The 19,797-nt window shown below is 44.0% G+C and overlaps 1 protein-coding gene across 36 annotated transcripts in view; it reads left to right on the top strand.

The window, feature by feature from the left end:
- EPB41L2 (erythrocyte membrane protein band 4.1 like 2) overlaps positions 1–19,797 on the top strand; it is a 156,330-nt gene that overhangs the window by 56,794 nt on the left and 79,739 nt on the right. The window contains exon 1 of one of the 36 annotated variants that reach the window (XM_084777774.1): positions 13,824–13,891. The exons of the other annotated variants lie outside the window; for them this stretch is intronic. The gene's annotated coding sequence lies outside the window, so the exon portion shown is untranslated. Of the gene's footprint in view, positions 1–13,823; positions 13,892–19,797 lie in introns of those variants that run through there. 36 annotated transcript variants of the gene reach the window in all.

Here is a 19,797-nt window from a genome sequence, read left to right as displayed (position 1 = left end):
TTCCTTTCTCCACGTCTTCTCTAGCATTGGTTGCCAGTTGTGTTGTTGATCTCTGCCTTTCTGACTGGGGTAAGAGAATCTCAAAGTTGATTTCATATGCCTTTCTCTAAGTGTTAGGGATGATGAACAGCTTTGGGCTATGTCTTAACCATTTTTATGTATTTGTTTGAGCACTCTGTTCAGAACCCAAGTCTGACATGTACACACACACACACACACACACACACACACACACACACACACACACACACACTCCTTGTTTTTTTAGGTAGGGTTTTACTATATACTCTGGGCTGGTCTTCAGCTCCTGACGCAGCCTTCCAAGTGCTGCCATTGCACGTATGTGTGATCACATCTCCCTTGTAACACTATTTTCATCTTTTTTCTTAAAAGAGTCATCCCAGTGGGTGTGAAAAACGATCACAATGTGATTTTGGTTTTGTAATGAATAATGTCACACATTTCTTTTGTGTCGTGATTGGCCACTGGTAACTATTTTGAGAAATGTCTGCTCGAGGCTTGCCCAGCTTTTGAGTTTGGCTTTAAGTTGCCTTAGATGTTTTGTGTATGAGACTGTTATCACATACATGCCTGCAAATATGTCAGACTATTCAGTTCTTTCTTTTATTCCATTCTTCCTTGATTCCTTCAGCTAAATTATTTGTATAACTTTGGTGAGTTCCAGTCCATCTGTTTACTTTTATTTTTTACTTATGTTGCTCTTGGTTTCACATTTAACCCAGAAAAATAATGAGAGTTTATGTGTTTCTTTCTAAGAGCCATTTAGGTGTTTGATACATTTTGGGTTTAATTTTGTCCACAGTGTGAGGTAGGGTTCAAGTCTATTCTTTGGCACGCATATATCCAGCTGTCCCATTCCCATTTGTTGAGGGAATTTGCTCTTTGTTAATAGATTGGCATTCGTGTTTCTGGGTTAGCAGTTACTGTCCATTGTTCTGTATGCCTTTTTTATTACTGTGCTATAATATTTTGATTAATATAGCACTATAATTTTAAAATGGGGCTCAATTTTGCTTTCTGCCTCAATATTAGGTTAGCTATTTGAGTTCTCTTACAGGTCTATGTAATTTTAGGATTATCTTGTCATTTTGGCAGAACCCAGCTTGCGTGTTGATCCATCGCTGCACTTGTACACTGTCATGGAGCCCATGCCTGCCATGTCTACACCTTTCACCCTGGAGTCTGCCAACACCGCTCTACTTCCTCAGTTACGGCCATTCCTCTACAGTTTGTTTTTTTCAAAGCTGAGGAGATGTTTCCATCTTCTGTTGTCTGTTGTGTAGAAGTACAGCTCACTTTGTAAAATAGCCACTGCCAAACTGGGCCACCATCTTAGAAATGTTCTCTAGCGGTTTCTATAAATATTAGGTTGTATCTTCTGTCAATAGAGACAATTTACTTCTTTCTTATTAGCTGATTTTTATTTTTTTAATTTAATGCTTTTTATTTTTCTTAAAAACAAAGAGACTTGATACCCTATGAGCATATACAGGGGGAGGTAATCCCCCTCAGGAACAATCATAGGGGAGGGGAATAAGGGGAAAATGGGAGGGAGGGAAGAATGGGAGGATACAAGGGATGGGATAACCATTGAGATGTAACAAGAATAAATTAATAAAGGAAAAAAAAGGAAAAAAAAAAGAAATGAAAAAAAAAATTTAATTGAGCCCCCAAATACTCACATTTGGTTTCCTTTTCTTACCATTTGAACATTGGGAATCACTGAGTGAAAAATTCACAAGCTCATTTCAAAGTATTTTGAGTTTATTTTATAATTTTCTCAATTTATTCTTAGCTACTTCCTTTTTGTACTGAACATAAGTTCTTAGTACTTTTTGTGGCTGGAGTAGTCACTATGGTCCTGTCGTGGCCTGATACAACGGAATTGCATTGTTCTTATCTTGGGATCTTCTTCACTGGGCTCTAGTCAAATCTGCACTAATGTTAAAATAAGTTCCTATCAGTGGAAAATCCATATTGTAAATATGTTAATCACCAAGAAATTAAACCAACACTAACATTTAAAAAAAAAAAACAATTGTCTCCCCCACCTTTTATTCCTTGCTTAATGACCTGGCTTGGACTTTGACTGCTCTCGTTTTTCTGATAAGAGAGGCGGGTTGCCCATCTTTCCATGGGGCACGCTGTTGAGGGGCAGACTCGGAGGGATGCTCTTCACTGTGGGGAGAAGGTTTTCTCTCTTTAGCCCTGGTTGTTCTGTTCTGGAACTCACTATATAGACCAGGCTGGCCTTGAACTCACAGAGATCTACCTGCCTTTGCCTTGTGAGTACCGGGATTAAAGGTGCGTGCCACCATGCCTGGCTCAAGGTGTCGGACTTTTCAAGTTATTTTTTTTTCCTGTCTTGGAATGATCCTCCATGCCTCTCCTCATTTCTGTCCATATGGTTTTATTGCTTGTCCTTTGTTGAGCCAGCTTTGCATACAGTGTTACCACTCACTGATCATTGTTTGTAGCTCGGGCTGCTGCTGTGCTTGTCACCGTCCATTCCCTCTCTCACCCAGAACATCGTGTGTATCTTACTTTTCACCTTTTCAACACTGTTCCCATAGTTCTTGGGTGCTGCTGTTATAGCCCAACTTCTGTTTGTCAAAGTTGCATTGAGATTTCTTCCATTCACAACTTTTAATCCACAACACTTTGTCTCCTCAAACCTTTAAATCTGGTGATTTTATCAAGTGGAAAATGTGATCTGGTCTATGCGTTTACCTCAGGAGACAGTAGATAGAACACTGGAAATCAGAACTGTACTGGGTATGTGGCATATGTGTTTGTGGTATCTATAGACAAACCCTTTTGTGTATTCTTCCTTAGCAAAGGATTTTAATGTCTTTCCCTTGGGGCAGGTGAAGTCGTCTTTTACCGTGCTCCACTTTTGCATAGAAGGGTATGATCCAATCTTGTGCTGGCTTCAGACACAAAAGACATAACGTTGGGGCTTAAATTCTCTCCAGATAAAGTGGGGAAGATGGTAAACAGGAAGTGGTTTGGATGATTGGAAGGGTGTATGTTTGTGTTCCTGTTCACAGAGGTAGTTTGTGCTGGGTGGATCAGTTTGTGTGCTACCCATTTCTCCAGCTTGCTGCTGTGGAACCACAGCTGGGCCACCTTCTGGTCCTTCCCACTAGCATCACAGATGAAGTCTCCCTGATGTCCTCCCATCTCCACCCTGGGCTGTCTCAATTGAGTCCATGTGCCCTGTCATGGCTACAGAGATGTGGACCACCACCTTCCCAGGTGATAGCCAGCTCAGGTCCAGAGCCCGTGTAGCTCCTGAGGGCTGAGGGAAGAAGGGCTTTCTCTGTAGGTCCCAGTAGCTCTCAGGAAGGATGTTCTGTGGTGCCCACAGCCATGTTCATCCCCGCCTCCTTAAAAGCCCTTCCCTACAGAAAACTGGACCTCAGTCTCTGCGGGCCTCTGGCTTCACAGCAACCAGGGTCCTCTCCAGGGGCCAGGTTGGCTCTCTCACGCTGTGGCCCAGGATGTGGTGTGGACCAGCACAGCCTGAGAAGCAGCACCTGCATTGTTGTGCACCTGAAAAGGCCCTGTGGCTCGGGCTGGCCATGCATGGACAGCGGCAGGCACAGGGTTGTTTACAGACTCACTTTGTGCAACAGACTGTATCTCAGAGGTATCCTGCTTGCGCTCTGTCTTTTCTCCTGCTCCTGCCTCCTTTTTCTTCACCAGTGTCTAACTATGTAGTCCTGGCTGTGTTGGGATGCGTTATGTAGACACTGACCTGAAAACTGCCAGAGACCTGCGTGTCGCTACCACCACAATGAAGACATTCAGAATATGTGCTACCACGCCTGGTTGTGCGGACATATGTTCTTAAAGTGACTTTATAGTTCTTGTACAAGGTACAGGAAAACCTTTTGTTGTCACCAAGCCATTATCAGTGCTCTACATTAAATGCCAGGAGTTTGCTCTGTGTGTGTGTGTGTGTGTGTGTGTGTGTGTGTGTGTGTGTGTGTGTATGTGTAAGATAGATCCAGGAGGTGGATTGTTTTTCTCCATACTCTATAAATTATCCTGTATATCTAAAGAGAAAATTTATTAGAGAAACGTTTGGGTCCAGATGTGTGTGGTAGGGATGTGTTTGGTTAGACCATTGAAGTTAAGGTGTGCTGGACTTACACAAGGATGACTGCCTGGCTAAAGTGAGTGTTTGAATATTTGCTTTGCAGGGATTTTGAAATAGAAGTAAAGATGCTTACAATTTGGGAGAGCTTGCTTCCAAAGCTGACAGGGTTACTGTGATAAACAAAATGTGGTTTTGTTTTTTAAAATAATCCTGCAACACTAGCATCAGCATAGATTGTGAAGTATATCTGAAACGAAACTAGGGCTAAGATTCCCTTATCTTTTGGCTTAGGAGCAGGAATTATTTTGATGTTTCGGCTTGGGCTTTAGTTCGGTGCTTTGATAGTTGCAGGTAACATTTCAAACTCATTCGGTGGTAATCATTTATCTCCTCCTGTTGTGGCTTTGTTGTTGTCCCGATTGACTGTTGTCAGAGATGTTAGTTTTAAGTTCTTTACCACCGAGAGGCGGGAGACTCGCACGCTTGTGTCCACTGCACCTCTGCTTGTCCAGAGCCTAGTTTTGAAGTTTGTGCAGTGAAGTTTGGGAAGGCCAATTTCTTCCTATTTTTGATTTTATCCATTTTTGGATAAGTGGGTGTTGGTTTTAACCTTATCTGCAGATGAGTATTCAAGTAAGGGAATATTTTGTTGCTGTTGGGGTGACAGTGTCAGGAGTCGTCCATTGGGCTGCCTGAGTTGTTTCTCCTGTCTTGGGGTTACTGCAGTGATTTAAGATACCTTTTTCTTATTCTTAGCTGTCATGAAATAGCCACAGTCTATAAATATAAAGTTCAAATAAATATCCTAAAACAAATACAAATTATCTAATTATTGTTCATTACTATTAAATAATTATATTACTACTTAAGTTTGAAAGTGATAAATTTTTTAAGTATTAGAAAATTCATTTTATTATTTAACTTTGAAAAAAAATTCTACCACTGCAGATCTAAATTTCCTGTTTGTGATGATAGCAGGCTGTAATTTGTAAATGTGCACTTAAGCTTCGTTTTCATTTAGATGGGAATTTTTTTCAAGTTTTCATATTTTCTATTATAAGTTAAAGTAACTGTCCTATGTGTGTTCATTTCCCCCCTGTAGTTTGGGTCAGGAGAGCACAGTCCCTCTAGTTTGTAGGGAAACAGTCCTGCTCCTGGCTCTTATAGATGCCTCTAAGAGGAAGAGCAGCAACGGAGTCGGTTACGACCATTGTGGACGATGTCTCGCAGCTGTGCCGTTTTGGTTCCGTTCCAGAGATAGTATTTGTGTGCACTGGCAGAGTGTCTTAAAGCCCGCCCTGGAAGGGGTTCAACTCTGTAAAAGGAGCACTGTTTTATAACCTCACATGTTTTTACGGGGTGCTGGTGGTGCTGGTGGTCTTCATTGGTTTGTCTTTTGAGCTGACGCTTTATTGGGCACAGGCGACACAGTTTCTGAATAGGAACTTGAGTTGTAGGTTTTCTGTCTTGTAAAATAAATTCAGTTGTGCTGTTGGCACGCACTGTGACAAGAACAAGTCACTGTTCCTTCATCTTCCTTAGTGGTTACTGATAAGCACATCGGCTGACACTCACGTGCTGCATTCTTCTTGGTGTTTAATAAGCCAATTTACACTTGAGGTTTATGTATGCATCCAAAGATGGAAGAGTACGAGGAAACTGCAAATATTGAGAAGTTAGGAAGCAAAACAAAACAGTGCTTCTCAGTGGAAACTGCTCACCTAACTGGCTTGGTGCTTCCTGTTTATTTACATACATTCTGGGAAATTGCCATTGCTTAGAAAAGATTGATTATATTTTCCTGCAGACTTTCCTCAAGTTAGCTAAGTGCAGTCGTCGTCCTCTGCCCAGCTGTGGTGACATGCTTGGCGGTTACTGCCTCCCTGCCTTTTCTTCATTCCTCCCTGCTGCAGCAGTCTCCTGCACTTCTTCACCCCTTGGGTCCCTGCAGCATCTTGTGGGTGTGCTGTATGCCTCCTCCCGTCTGATTGGCTCCCTCTTGCCAGCTCTCATTGCTTCTTTGATGTTCCTTCCTGTTGCTCCCTGGACATTTACTATGAGTATTTTCCTTGCCCCTTCTGCCCAGGGCTCCATCCACACCTGGCATTAGCTGATCTAGCAGTTCCAGTCCTGCATATGGAAACCCAACCTCTGTCATTCCTTAGCAACCAGCCTTTTATTTTTCGGTTGAGTATCATATAGACACTTCAGGTCAAGTCCCATCTAAGTACCTTTTGATCCCTTTGTCCATATTTCCTGATCTTGTTAGAAGTTTCTCTAGGCCAATGGTGTTCTTTTATTTTTATTTATTTATTTATTTATTTTGTCATTTTTTGAGGCAGGGGTTTCTATGTGTTGTCTTGGCTGTCCTGGACTCGCTTTTGTAGACCAAGCTGGCCAATGGTGTTCTTATTTGACTTTTGACTTCCAGCAACCTAGGAACTCTGTTCTCCTTTACTCCCACAGTCCAGCTTACTTTTAATTAAGTTGTGTCTATTTTTCTCACTGAACAGTTGGGGACAACACCTCTGTGTCTGTTCCTTTGCTGCCCCTGTCTTAGTCCCATGGATTGTCGGAGGATCATTTTATCCAGCTTCCTTTCATTGTATCACTTGCTCTCCAATGGCTGCCAAAGTAGCCTTCCAGAAGGACAAAGTTAATATTATTTTCCATTGCCTACAGGGCTGAGTGAGAACATCTGAGTTAGTTCAGTACTGACCACGCATTGTTTGGCTGTGGCTTCCGTTTTCCCATCTCCATCCCCACCCCGTGTTCCAGGCAGATGCAGTACTCTCCGTTCTCTCCAGCACATTTATCTTTAATGGTCCCGGGCTCTTCCCCAGTCTTCCCACAGTCTGCGATGCACTCAGGCCCACTTATCATCTGCCCAGGAAGCGCCTTCTCAAGGTCACCTTGGGACTCATTCTCTCCTCATCAGGTCAGTTATTGTTAAATTGTTTGTGCCTCTGTTATTATCGCACGTCTCCTCCTCCATGCAGTTATATATTCCAGCAATCCCTCTCACATTGCAGGGAGCCACACTCCATATAGGCCTGCAGCCCTGGAAGCTTTCAGCATGCAAAGAGCAGGTCCGAACGGAACTGAAAATCAAAACCTCATAGGCAGCACTACTGAGCTGTGTGCAGGCTTGACGGCGCCTAGTTGTGTTGTTTGGACAGAGAGGCATTAGCACTCAGGGCTGTGCATACACGTGTTCACAACTGCTGTCCTGCTGAGGTTATAGAAACCCACGCACACAACTGCAGTTCCCTGTTCGGATGCTGGTAAAGCTCTCCAGAATACGTGTCCACAGAAGCATCAGGGAGGTGTATTGCACCCTGGGGGCTGTGCTGGACCGAGGGCTAGGTACAGCTGCCCTTTATGTTGTACCTTCATATTTTCCAATAGAAGCAGTGAGTGCTCAGCTTTACAGCACCTTTCTGTTTTATAACTTGTTTACATTATGTGATTGGGGGCATGAGTACAAATACCAGAGGACAACTTTTGGGGGCTGCTGTCTGGAGTCCTCCTGGCCCCCAGTTCCCGGCATTGAATTTAGGTTGTCAGGCATGGCAGCAAGCACTGTATCCACTGAACCATATGGCCTTTTTAGAGTACCAGCAGCTTTTTTTTTAATATATATAATGTGAAGGAATAGATATGTACTTTGTGTGACCGTGTGAACATGTGTCTATGGATGTCTGTGCATGTGTGTGCCACGGTTGACAGTGAGTATTTTTCAGAGCTACTCTCTTCTTTATTTTTCTCTCTGAAGCTGGAGCTCACTGATGGGGTGGGCTGGTTGTCAGTGAGCTTCAAGGAGCTGCCCATCTCCCTTTCGCCCCATCCCCACATTGCTAGGCTTACAGATACCCTACAGGGCTGCAGCTCTCTGGATGCTGTGAGTCCAAATCCAGGTCCTCTGCCTGCGCTGCTGCATCAGCCCCCAGCCCCCAGCCCCCAGCCCCCTAGCCCCCAGCCCCCATGATGGCTACTTTAAAAGCCTGATGAGGAAAGATTGAAGAGAAACTACAGAGGTGGGTTAGGTTGGAGAAATAGTTTTCATTTTGCATATTGAGAACAAAGAAATTGGTTAGGGACATTATTGTATTTTAATATCTTAAAAAAAAAAGAATGAAGTTACTATAGCATACACTTAGCCATCTTAGAGAAAAACGCTGCAGACTGTGACCATGACAGTTTTTGTTTAACAGTACTCTGCACTCCTTTAGTGTTGGTATTTGACTGGCAGCTATCGTAACGATTGATCGTCTGTTGATCCCAGCACAGTCCTCCTGAAGTGGCCATGGCCTTCGTTTTGTAGACTTAGGGGAAGGACAGTGTGATATCATTCTTTAAACCGAGTGCAAGCTTAGTGTTGTTTTGGGTTGAAAAAGCAGAGAATTAGGAGTGTTTGTCTGCACATATATCAGTGCACCAGGAACGGGTGCCGGGTCCCTGGGAACTGGAGTTATAACTGTGAGCTACCATGCTGGCCTGGGAGTGGACCTCAGTCTCCTGTGAGCGTGGTAAGTGCTCCTAAGCTGCAGCCATCTCCTGCTTGGGCCTTTTACTCACTGGCTTTTTTTAGGTATAGAAGTCAGGGCAAGCTAGGAAATGCTTTAGATCTCCACTTCCTGTATTGGAGCTGGGTTTTATTTTTTGTGTTTTTGGCATTAGGTTACAGTAAAGGGCCTTATTGCCATTTTCTTTCCTTTAGCTGTGACTTGCTTTTCCCTTGACAGCCAGGCAGGGCATACTGTCACTGGGAGTAAGAGTCAGAATTTGGTGTCTAGTTTGGTTAGACCTGCTGACTGCCTGTGTGACCCAGACACTCCCTACTGTGGGGCTCAGATTCCCCTTATGGTACAGGCTGTGCTGAGGCACACCAGTACCAACCATTTTGGTGTTGACTGAGTCTGTGAAGCCCCACTTTGCTGCATCCTGCTGTAGAGTGTTGCCCCGTGGCTAGCAGAGCCTTTTTTTTTTTCCTCTTTGTACTCCTGTTTCTGGTAAGCAGTTTTTTATTTCATTTGCTCATCTTTAAGTCAACATGGGAATTGTTTCTACCTGACTGTGGCCCCTGTGGCAGAGTGTGTGAGGAACAGCCCTTGCCGTTGGAAGCTTAGAGCTCCTTGCTCGACTTCCCACGGGAGTTTCCCCTTCTGCTGCCCCTTCCTGTCCCCCGCCTCCGGCTCTCATGATACATATGATGCAGTGATTTGTTTGTGTGTCTGCCTTCCCTGCTGGACTTTGAATTCCCTGTAGAAGACCATTGCCAGACATCAAGGAGGAGCCTAGCACGTGCTTCTTAGGCATTTCACATACAAATGGAGGCGCTGTGGGCTTGGAGAGCTTCGCCCCACTGGGCTTCAGCAGATCGCAGAGCAGAGTGGGGGAGACACTTGCTATGTACCGTGTACTGAAATCGAACTGTGAATAGGGCCAGATTTTAAAGCCAGAGCAAACAGAAACACTCCCCCAGCGCGCCTCCCACCAGGAGATTTATAGGAGCTAATTGGTTTACCTGCGCTGAGCTGGCACTCTCACAGCCCGCCCTTCTGTTTTAACTAGCTTTGAAAGCATGGCCTGGTTTGTCTCTGCCCCCTTTCCCAGCTCATCCTCACAGTCACTGTATAGATGGAGGGACTGACCTGTTCTAGAGTCTGCCCACATTTCTTTCAGCAAAGCTGTTAAGGACATTGACAGTTGGTCTTTTGGCTTTTGACAGTCACCAAGTAGAATGCAAAACAGACAGCTTTGCCGGATTATTCCATTAGTCCAACTGTGTATGCCTGTTAGGCTTTAGTCTTTAGCAGGTTTTGGTGTTTTTGTTGTTTTGTTTGTTTTTTGTTTTTTGTTTTGTATAAAGAGTACCTGTTAAGAGCTTTATTAAAATACTGCTTGATATTAAAAAGCAGTAACTTTTTAATTAGAAAATTTGAACCACCATTTTATTTGTTTTCACTTCCTGTCCCCTCCTGTGTGTGTGTTTGTGTGTGTGTGTGTGTGTGTGTGTACATGCTTGTATGTATGCATGTGTGTATATGTGTGCATATATGTGTGAGTGTGAATATGTGTGCATGTATGAGTGTGTGTGTGTGTGTGTGTGTGTGTGTGTGTGTGTGTGTGTGAGCATGTTGGGGGTGAGTGTCAATGCTTGGGATTTGAGCATCACTCCCAATGCATGTTAAGAAAGCGTTTTCCCACAGAGCCGTATCCCCAGACCCTTATTGTTTTTTCTTTCCCTTGTACGTGCTCCCACTTTATCTCCACATCCCTTGTAAAAACCCAAGTCATCCTTGCATTTCCAGAGTCCTAAAAGTCTGCAAAATGCTACATTTTTAGAAGTGTAACTGAACATGTGCATATAATACTGCCAGGATGTCTGGTTAAGGAAGGAGTTTTATAGATGACTCACCTACAGATTAGTCTGCATTTAGAGCCCGAAAGAAATTAAATGGTGCTAGACATCTTGTACATTGGAGCCCAGGTACTCATGGATCATTGGTCCTTTCCCTTCCCCGTGTCTGTCTTCCGTTGACTCTAGATAGGTGTGCCAGTGGCAATTACCCTAACACATACAGGGTTCTAGAAAATTAACATCCATTTGGAGAGTCAGGAACCCTGTCCACGGTGGTGGTGGTGGTGGTGGTGGTGGTGGAGGAGGAGGAGGAAGAGGAGTAGGGGTGGTGGTGTCCGGTCTTGTATGATAGTTGCTGGATGGGAATGTTGGATCTCAGTCAGCTCAGTTTTATTAGAAAAGAGAGAAAGAGGCTTATTTTTGAGAGCCTTCCAATTGCTTCTAGGGCTCTGCTAGGACACTGTCGTCTGCGTTCCCCCTGGTTGGGCCAGTGAGCTCACTTCTTAAAGGAATGTGGGCAGAGTAGAGGTGTGCCAGCCGAAGAACCTGCTGTCCCCTTGCTTTTTCTGTGAAGTGAGAACCGTCTGTGCACCAAGTGTGATGCTCACAGTTTAGGGCTGACCACCAGATTACTGAGTCCTCTTTTTCTTTTCTTCTCTTTTTTTTTCTTTCTCTTTTTTTTTTTTTTGCGGCAGTCTTGCTTGTATCCTGGCTGGTTTCAGATCATAGTACGTAGTCTTGCTGTAGCCTCAGGGTCTCTGGGATTGTAGGCGTCACATGACACTTGGCCTCTACATCTCATTTCTTCTCTCTCTTTTCTTCCTTTCTTCTCTTCTTCTCTTTTTCCTCCGTGGGTGGGAAATAGTTTTTAAAAATTAAGTTACCCTGGCTTTAAGATCTACATAAACCCTTGTACACAATTAAAGGACAATGCTTTCTACCCTAATAAACAATTCTCTTGACTACATATACAAACAACATTTTATGGATAACTTTCCTATATTCAGTTTTATGTTAGTGATGATACAGCATAAAAATAGTTTAAAAATATTTTTCGCAAGATGCATGTAATATATACAGGTGCATTAACAAAATACAAGCTGTATTTCAGCATATATACATTGAATTGTTTAAAATCTTTTTGGGAACAAGTAATTTAAATGTATCTGGACATACTTGTAGAATTCTTCGTTGACAACCAGTTGGCTAAGCCTCCCAAGTTGCTTCACTTGTGAATTCAGTTTACTAAAAAGCTTGAGTGTTCAGATGGGTGCTAAAGATGGTACCTGACTGCTTTGATGCAGACTGATGTGTAAGTTTAGGGCTTCTGCATGTGAGTGCGGGAATACATTCAGTACCTTTGAGTTGTATTTTCAGATTCTAATGCCACAAAAGTTACTACGCTACTTAGTCTTTCCAGCGATGAGGCTCATGTGTCTGATGAATGAGGTCTTCAGCTTTGAAGCCAGCAAGAGCTGAGCCAGTAGCGCTGATGTCCATGTCTGTGAGGAGTCAGGCTGCCGTAACAAAGCACCAGACGGCTGAAACATCAGAAACTCATTGGCTCACAGTTTGGACGTTAGAAGTCCAAATTGGAATTGCCAGCATCATTTTATGGAAAGACCTCTTCCTGGGTTTTTCTTAGATGGCTGTGATGTAAACTCTCTGGTGTTTGTTCTCACAGGGGCATTAATTTTATCACCAGGACCTCCCCTCCCCCCCTCCCCTCCCCTCCCCTCCCCTCCCCTCCCCTCCCCTCCCCTCCCCTCCTCCCTTCCCCTCCCCCTCCCCTCTTCTTCTCTCCCCTTCCTTTCCCGGCCTCATTCTAAATTGTTATCTCTTAAAGCTTCCATGTCCATGTACAAAGTACAGATTTTAGGAGGACAAATTTCTGTCCCTACAGGCAAAGAAAAGAAAGACATACAGGCGTGGTAGGAGATGTCTGAGCTAGAGCTGGCAGACCTGCTGGCTAAAGCCTAGTTTACTGGTGTTAGCGCTGTAGGTCGGTGGCTGCCAGGTTTCTTCATTCCACAGAGCAGTGTGTTTCAGAAAATGTTTGGAACAATGTATGTAATAACTGTGTATGACCAGTATTTACTAAAAGCGTGCTGTAAGGGCTTGTGAGATGCTTTTTTGGCAAGTCTGAAGACCTGAGTTCAGTGTGTGGGGCTCATACAGTGGAGGGCGAGGACCGGCTTCTCTTAACTTGTCCTCTGACCGTCACACATTCACCATGGTGTGCACACATGGGCATGCTTCTAATATACAAAATACATAAATGTAAAAAAAGTTTAAAAATAGGTTTATAATTTAAAATGGCAAAAACTTAATGTGAATATAAAAGATGATACTTTGAATTAAGTAAAATGGGTTCTACTGAAAATCACAGCAAATTGATCTTTTGTGTAATGGTGAAAACTCTGGGAATAGCCTGTTTTTAGTGTATAGAACACTTTAAAGTTTTGTAATTGCGTGGTTTGACAGGAATCTTTTTGGAATTATTACAAAAGCTGATCTTGAGTAAGTGTTCTCATGAAGAAAACGTTACCCTTTCCATCCATCTCGTACAGGTGACATCTTGTTTGTTGAAATAACTAAAATGCTTCCATTCTGCTTGGGAAATTCTCTTTTTAAACCTTTGAAGACCTTGCTGTATCCAGCGTAAATCCTGGGCCCGGTTCTGCAGTACGTCATCAAGAGAGATTTACCTTCCTCCTTTGGAGGGCAACCGAAGGCAACTGCGATAGCTTTGGGGGCTTCCTGAACAGCCCTGACCAACAGTTCAAAAGACAGCTTCTCTGCCTGGCCTCAGAGACTTTGCTTCTTGAGGGGAGCGAAAATTATCATAAAAACTGTGGGGACTTATGAGCTGGATCAGTGGGTAAAGATGTCTGTTGCTGAGCCTGATGGCCTGAGGTTGATCTTCTGTCTGTCTGTCTGTCTGTCTGTCTGTCTGTCTGTCTGTCTATCTGTCTGTGTGTGTCTGTCTGTCTGTCTGTCTGTCTGTCTGTCTGTCTCTCTCTCTCTCTCTCTCTCTCTGGAAAAAAAAAGTAAAAAAAAAAACCAACTAAATGAGAATTCTTAGTAATGGTTGAATATAAAAGCTGCCATTACAGAGTTGGAGTTTTGTCACCAGGACAGTCTCCTGTAGTTATGCATGGGACAGGCAGCAGCAGGCTCTTCTGTGACCCACATGAATTCTCTTGCTGAGGAATGAACTGACTTGGAAGTGAGCTGGGCTTTTCTACTGAGCATGCCCTTCTCTAGCAGGGTCCAGCTTGGGTGGGGCCCAGCTTGCTCATTAAGCTTTTGGAGCTGGATTTCCATCGGCTTTCCACAGTCTTCCAATGCCAGGAAACAGGAGACAGCCGGCTGGATGTGCCTCGATGCTGCCTGCGTATGTACGTGCAGGGGAGTTCTGTTGGAGCAGTTGGGTTTTGTGGTCCATGCTTACTTGTTTCTGCTTGAGAAAGAAATTTGTTGTTGAGAGTGTGATTAAATATCTAGGGGCCTGAAATGTGGACTATGCTAGTACACTGAGTAGATGGAATTTGGGTATGTAGTCTCTATAGGAAAGGAATGTTGTGCTGTATTTGCTTCAAACCCCTTTAAAACTGTAAGGAAGCACATGTATGTATTGTACGTGACTGCATACACATGTGTATGTGTATTTTAGTGGCCAAAGTGTTTAGACTAGCTATTTGCATTTTCCTAGGCAAATGTTGCATCTGTGTGGGTCTTTTTTACCACAGACAGCCTTTTCAGATAGGCCTGTACAGCAGTGGAGCTGGCTGACTTTATGCACTTGTCCTCCAGCCTTAGCCCTGGCTTGGCAGCTCCCATCTGAGAAGCCATATGAAGGCGAATCATCTTCTAACGCTGTTGCACAGTTACTGTTTAGCACATTAAGGGGTGGGCATCTTGGTGTATTAGTTTATAGATGTTTCACCCTAAAGTATCTGTTCCCTAGCTCTTAGAGATGGACATTCCCACTGTTTTAGACCTACAGTCATAGTTATGCATTTCTCAAGAACTGTCTGCTATTTTCACAGTCTTGTGCTCTCTGTTTTATTTCTAAATATCTAGTTTTGTCATGTGGAGAAAATGTGAAAATTCATTCTGTTGCTTAGATTCTGACATTCATATGGGATTAAAAAAACTATGGTTTTTTTCTTTATATAATTTACTTATCTAGTAATCTTTCTTTAAAAGTGAAGAAAAACTCTAAACTGGTTTTATTGCTACTTCCTAACAAAGAAAGTGGTACCACCGTGACTGGCCCATGACTTTTGTGGTTCTGGTCAACAATACAGGGACTACCCTGCTGTATCGGGGCACAGGGAGCTGAGTGCATGTGTGTTTACGCTGCGGCATTCCCAGGCTTACTGAGAAGAGGATTTGAAAGCAGGCCCCAGCTTGGTGGACTTGTCTTAGTCTGCAGCATTGATTGATTTTGACAAGCTTTTGTCTTATGACCCATTAAAATGCAGCGTCTGCAGCCTGCGTGTTTATCCCATGCCGTTCGTTAACCTTGGTGGATTTGTCTTTAGCTGATTTGGGAAGAGCCTCTGGGAATACTATTGCTGTTTCCTAGCATAGGACTTAGAGTTTATTTATACAGATGTGGGCACCTGGTTGTTGGTCACCACTTAGGCTTGGGTGAGCATCCTGTGCAGAAGGGAGCTGGGAGCAGCCCGGAACAAGGACACTTGGTGGAATCCGTTGGGATCAGGAGAGATGATGGTTTTGGCCCTGTTCTGCCTGAGCCTGATTTCTTTTCTATAGAGTGTTATATGATGAGGATCTCATAAATGCTGCCTAGATACTAGGAACAACATAACAGTGGTATTGAGAAGCCACCGGATGTGTGGACATTGCGCTGGGAACATGAAGTTTTGCTCATCTCACAAAAATGTCCCTCTGTATGGGAGCATAGTAGCCCATGTGGGCCAGGGAGGAGGTGTGGACAGGAAACGTGACATCGCTGTGCTCACAAGGCCAGTTTGTGGCTGCTTTTCTCTACAAACGAAGAGGAAGCTGCTGAATGTGACTGGGAGTGCTTGTGCCTTACACACTTTCCTTTCTTTCTCAGTTTCTCTTCCCTTTAAAACCTGTCCTCTACTTGGAGAGCACTGGTGAGCGTGTGCTTCCCTTCCCTGATCAGATGACAGCAGCGATCCTGTGTGGCCCCCTGCACTATAGCATTCCTATACACGTTGTTTCAGCTCTGCCCTCAGATTGGGAGTGTGAAGGAAAAGCAGGGCTTTCTGAAAAACTCTAGCCTTCTCTCTGTATAAATACATAACTGAGAATACTTTTCTTTTTTCTTTTTTTTCCCTGAGACAGGGTTTCTCTGTGTAGCCTTGGCTGTCCTGGACTTGCTTTGTAGACCAGTCTGGCCTCAAACTCACAGGGATCCACCTGCCTTTGTCTCTGCCTCCTGAGTGATGGGATTAAAGGCATGCGCCACCACCGCCTGGCTACTTTTCACTTTTATTACATTCATCTATGTGTGTCTAAGGTGTCTGTGTGCATGCACGTGCACAGTGACCCAGGGTGCATGGGTGGAGGGTAGATTCAGTTCTCTCCTTTCAGTACATAAGTCCTAGGATCAGACTCACATGGCAAGCTTGGGACAGGGTCTTTTACCCATGAAAATCTTCCTTAAAAGTACTGCTATTCTAAACACACAGGCATTAAGCTTAGGCTAGGTAAGCCTCCTGTGGGATTTCAGGTCGATTAGCAGATATGAATTACTTTGAGACCATATAGTACTGGACTTCATTCGCTAGGACGTGACTGTCATGCTTCTCCATTGGAGCAGCCTGGAATTTGTCTGTGCTCATGCTGTTTGTTTGTGTGGCTGGAGCTGTGTGACAGGCAGGATGGCTCCACTGCTTGCTCAGTGTGTAAATATATCCTTACACTGTGCAGAAGTACTTCATCCCTTTGAAACCTGGGCTCAATAGGAAATCCTTTCTCCTGCGTTGAACCTCATGTATAGCTCACTTCCCAAGGGCCAGCCCGTTCCCCACAGCCTGTTACTCTTCTAAATTCTTCCTGCTTTGTTCCCTGGTATACAGGTAGATACATATGTGCCCAGAAACATTTATTTCTTTCAAAATCTGTGCTTTCAGCGAAAATTAGCACAGTGGGACTATTGGTTAAAAATACATATTTGGGACTGTGATAGTTTTCTGTTTTGTTTGTTTGTTGGTTGGTTTTTGAGATAGAGGTGCCTTGTTAGTCCTGGCTGTCCTGGAACCCACTATATAGATCAGGCTGGCTGAAACTCACAGAGACATGTCTGCATCTACCTCCCAAGTGCTGCGATCAAAGACGTGTACCCTCATGTTCGCCCCATGACATAACTATTGACAAACTGACATTCATGGTGTCTGTACCAGATGCTCTTTAGTATTTTGAATGCGGATGCGTCTGTGTCAGTCGCCATGCTCAGTGTCATGTGATTAGGAGTGCCTCTATTCCAAATTTGAAGCTGTGTTTCCCTTTTTCTCTTTAAACAGAGTTTCATTCTGTGCCCAGCTGAGAGTTGAGCTGACCCTGCCTTGGCCTCTGTCTGTCTGGCCTCCGGGTGCATTTCTTCTCCTACGAATGCAGAGGACTGCCTTTTTGTTTCAGCTCTGTCTGTGACCATTTGAATGCCTTTGGCAATAATTTCAGCCACAGGAGAGTGTTACTTTATATCACACAAAATGAAACCTGACTACCTCTGTCTGTGCTCTGTATCCTGAGCCAAGTTCTCCTTAGGCGTTCTCCTTCAACATTTCTGCAGTGTTCAGAGGCAGGAAAGCCAGCTCCTCTTGTAGAGGGAGAAATCTTTTTCCTGGAAACTCATCAACTGATGAATGCATGTCTTGATGACAAAAAGGGAAACCTCAAGATTGCTCTAGACCAACACAGCCTACACTGCGACCCTCCTGGATGTATTCTCTGTGCATACATGTGTCAGGGGAGAAAAACTAGACCAAGCATGGGTTTTGTTGAAAAGGAGAAAAAGAAAAAGCAGAGGAAATGCATGCTCTGAGTGAAAGCTGATCTCACCTGTACTAGAACTAGCAAAAGGCCGCATTGTAGTCCAGAGCGGTTGTTCAGTGTGGGGCTTAATTTCAATAGTGTGCCATTATGAGTTTTTAGATTGATGCAATTTGGTAGATGCCGTACCGTGGCCAGTCGCTTCTTTGAAAAGTATTTACACTTAGCGAGTAGAGAGTATAGCCTTGCTAAGCCATCTCATCCTTAAGAGGAACAAGCCTACAAAGCCTCCTTCGTGCTCGGCCGCTCTCTACTGAACTGTACATGTCAGTCCTTGCCGCCCATTCTGTCTGCTTGGTTTTACTGTTCCTTCTTCCTCTTCAGGCCTTTTGTCTTCCCTTTCCTCCCACCTGCCTTCCTCGTTCATGTTCCACACATTTGAGAAGCATCACCCTGTAATGCTTGAGTAGAGTCAGGTAGCTGCTGACTCACCTCTGCCTTTGATGCTCAAATGGAAGATTGTGGCATTAAAAGAATCTTCTAGCCAGGCATGGTGGCACACGCCTGTAATCCCAGTACTTGGGAGGCAGAGGCAGGCAGATCGCTGTGAGTTCGAGGCCAGCCTCATCTACAAAGGGAGTCCAGGACAGCCAAGGCTACACAGAGAAGCCCTGTCTCGAAAAACCAAAAGACAAACAAACAAACAAACAAAAAACCCAACTCTACGCTTCGGCTGTGGGATGTTTGGGGAGGTGAAAAAGTGCGCAGTTGTGGATCTTAGCGAGCTCCCACTTATCCTGCCACAAGCATGGCAGATGAATTTTGTTAGTTTAGAAGACAGCTGAATTAGAACTGCCCAGACATTGCCAATATAATTTTATGATTCATGGCTATTTGTAGACCAGTTTTGTTTCTGTATTTCTCAGAGTTGAAACAAAAGTCTTTTAACCTCTTAATGCCAATTTCAAAGTTTAAAAATGTATACTTTTCCCCTTTGTTAACCACAGCTCCTTAAATCCTTTGTGTCCTGCTAGGAGCAGTGGGTTGCTTATGATGTCATGATGTAGGCATAGGAAGGGAGCCACTGATGAGGCGTCCGCCTTTCCCGGTTTCTTGTTTAAGGGTTGTGTGTAGCCTGGACCCTTAACAGTGGTAATGAAACACCTGGAGCTGCCATTAGCACAGACCCTTTCTTAAATTTTTCCTGAGTGTGTAGAGCTGTGAGGCCATCAATTTTGTGAACTACTGATGATTTGGGAGCCTGTGGCTTAAATGGCAGAATGTACAGCAGGTGGTTTAAACAATATAGCTATAGCACCTTGGTGTAAACGCCCTTTTTAAATACACAGATATAAAGTGTGGTTTTCCTTAATATCATTTTCTACTAAACGGTACTGGACTTCTGTAGACAGTTTTCTGCTTGATTACGTGTTCAGTGATGCATGCCTTTTTTCCTGAAGCAGTCACAATAACAAACACTTCCATCAGCCCCAAATGGAGAATGCCAAAGTGGTAATTGTGTCAAAACCACATGCCTCTCTAATGGGCTGCTTGTTCACAGCCTTGTTTTCTTGTTGTTGGCAAGTAGAAAATCTTTACTTAGTGTATTATATAACTATACCACTAATGACGGGGCTGCTAATTCTAATTAGAGATTAAGGAGCGTGGCCGTGGTTGGAGGAGCAGTAGTTGTGATTTTGTCTCTGCCCATTTCACTTTGTGCCCGAGGCAAATCCAGCTCACTAAATAAAATCAGGATATTAGGCTGGATTTTTCTTTTATCTTTTCTTTTGTTGTGGTTTTTGTTTTCGAGGGCAGGGGTGGGGGGTGGGGTGGGAAGGGGCAGACAGTTTCTCTCTGTGTGTAGCCTTGGCTGTCTCTTGGAATTCACTCTGTAGAACAGGCTCGTCTTGAACTCAGAGCCGCCTGTCTCTGCCTCCCGATTGTGGGGGGTTAAAGGCATGTGCCACCACCACTACCCGGCTCAGACTAAAAAAATTAGTAATGCCCAGAAAATAGTATTTACTGAATAGTGCTTGCCACCTTTTGAAGACAAGTCTAGATGCTATGTCTGTAAATGAGAGGAAGAGCCCGGCCTTCATGGACTCCCCATCTTAGTGGGAAGTGCAGCCCTGACTTCCTGTTTTGGAAGTGCACCAGGCAGCACTGAGATTGCTTTTTTTCTGGGTGGTGCACTTAGTGGCCTGTCCACATCTGAACGCTGAGTTACACGCATGGTGATTATGGTGAACACACGTGCTGTAATCATGTTCTCTTGATGGTAGTGATTTGTTTAAGAAACCATCTTACA

Source organism: Acomys minous, assembly GCF_964271855.1.
Source record: "Acomys minous genome assembly, chromosome: 3".
Classification (NCBI taxonomy): domain Eukaryota; kingdom Metazoa; phylum Chordata; class Mammalia; order Rodentia; family Muridae; genus Acomys; species Acomys minous.
This window is presented reverse-complemented; position numbering and strand designations above follow the sequence as displayed.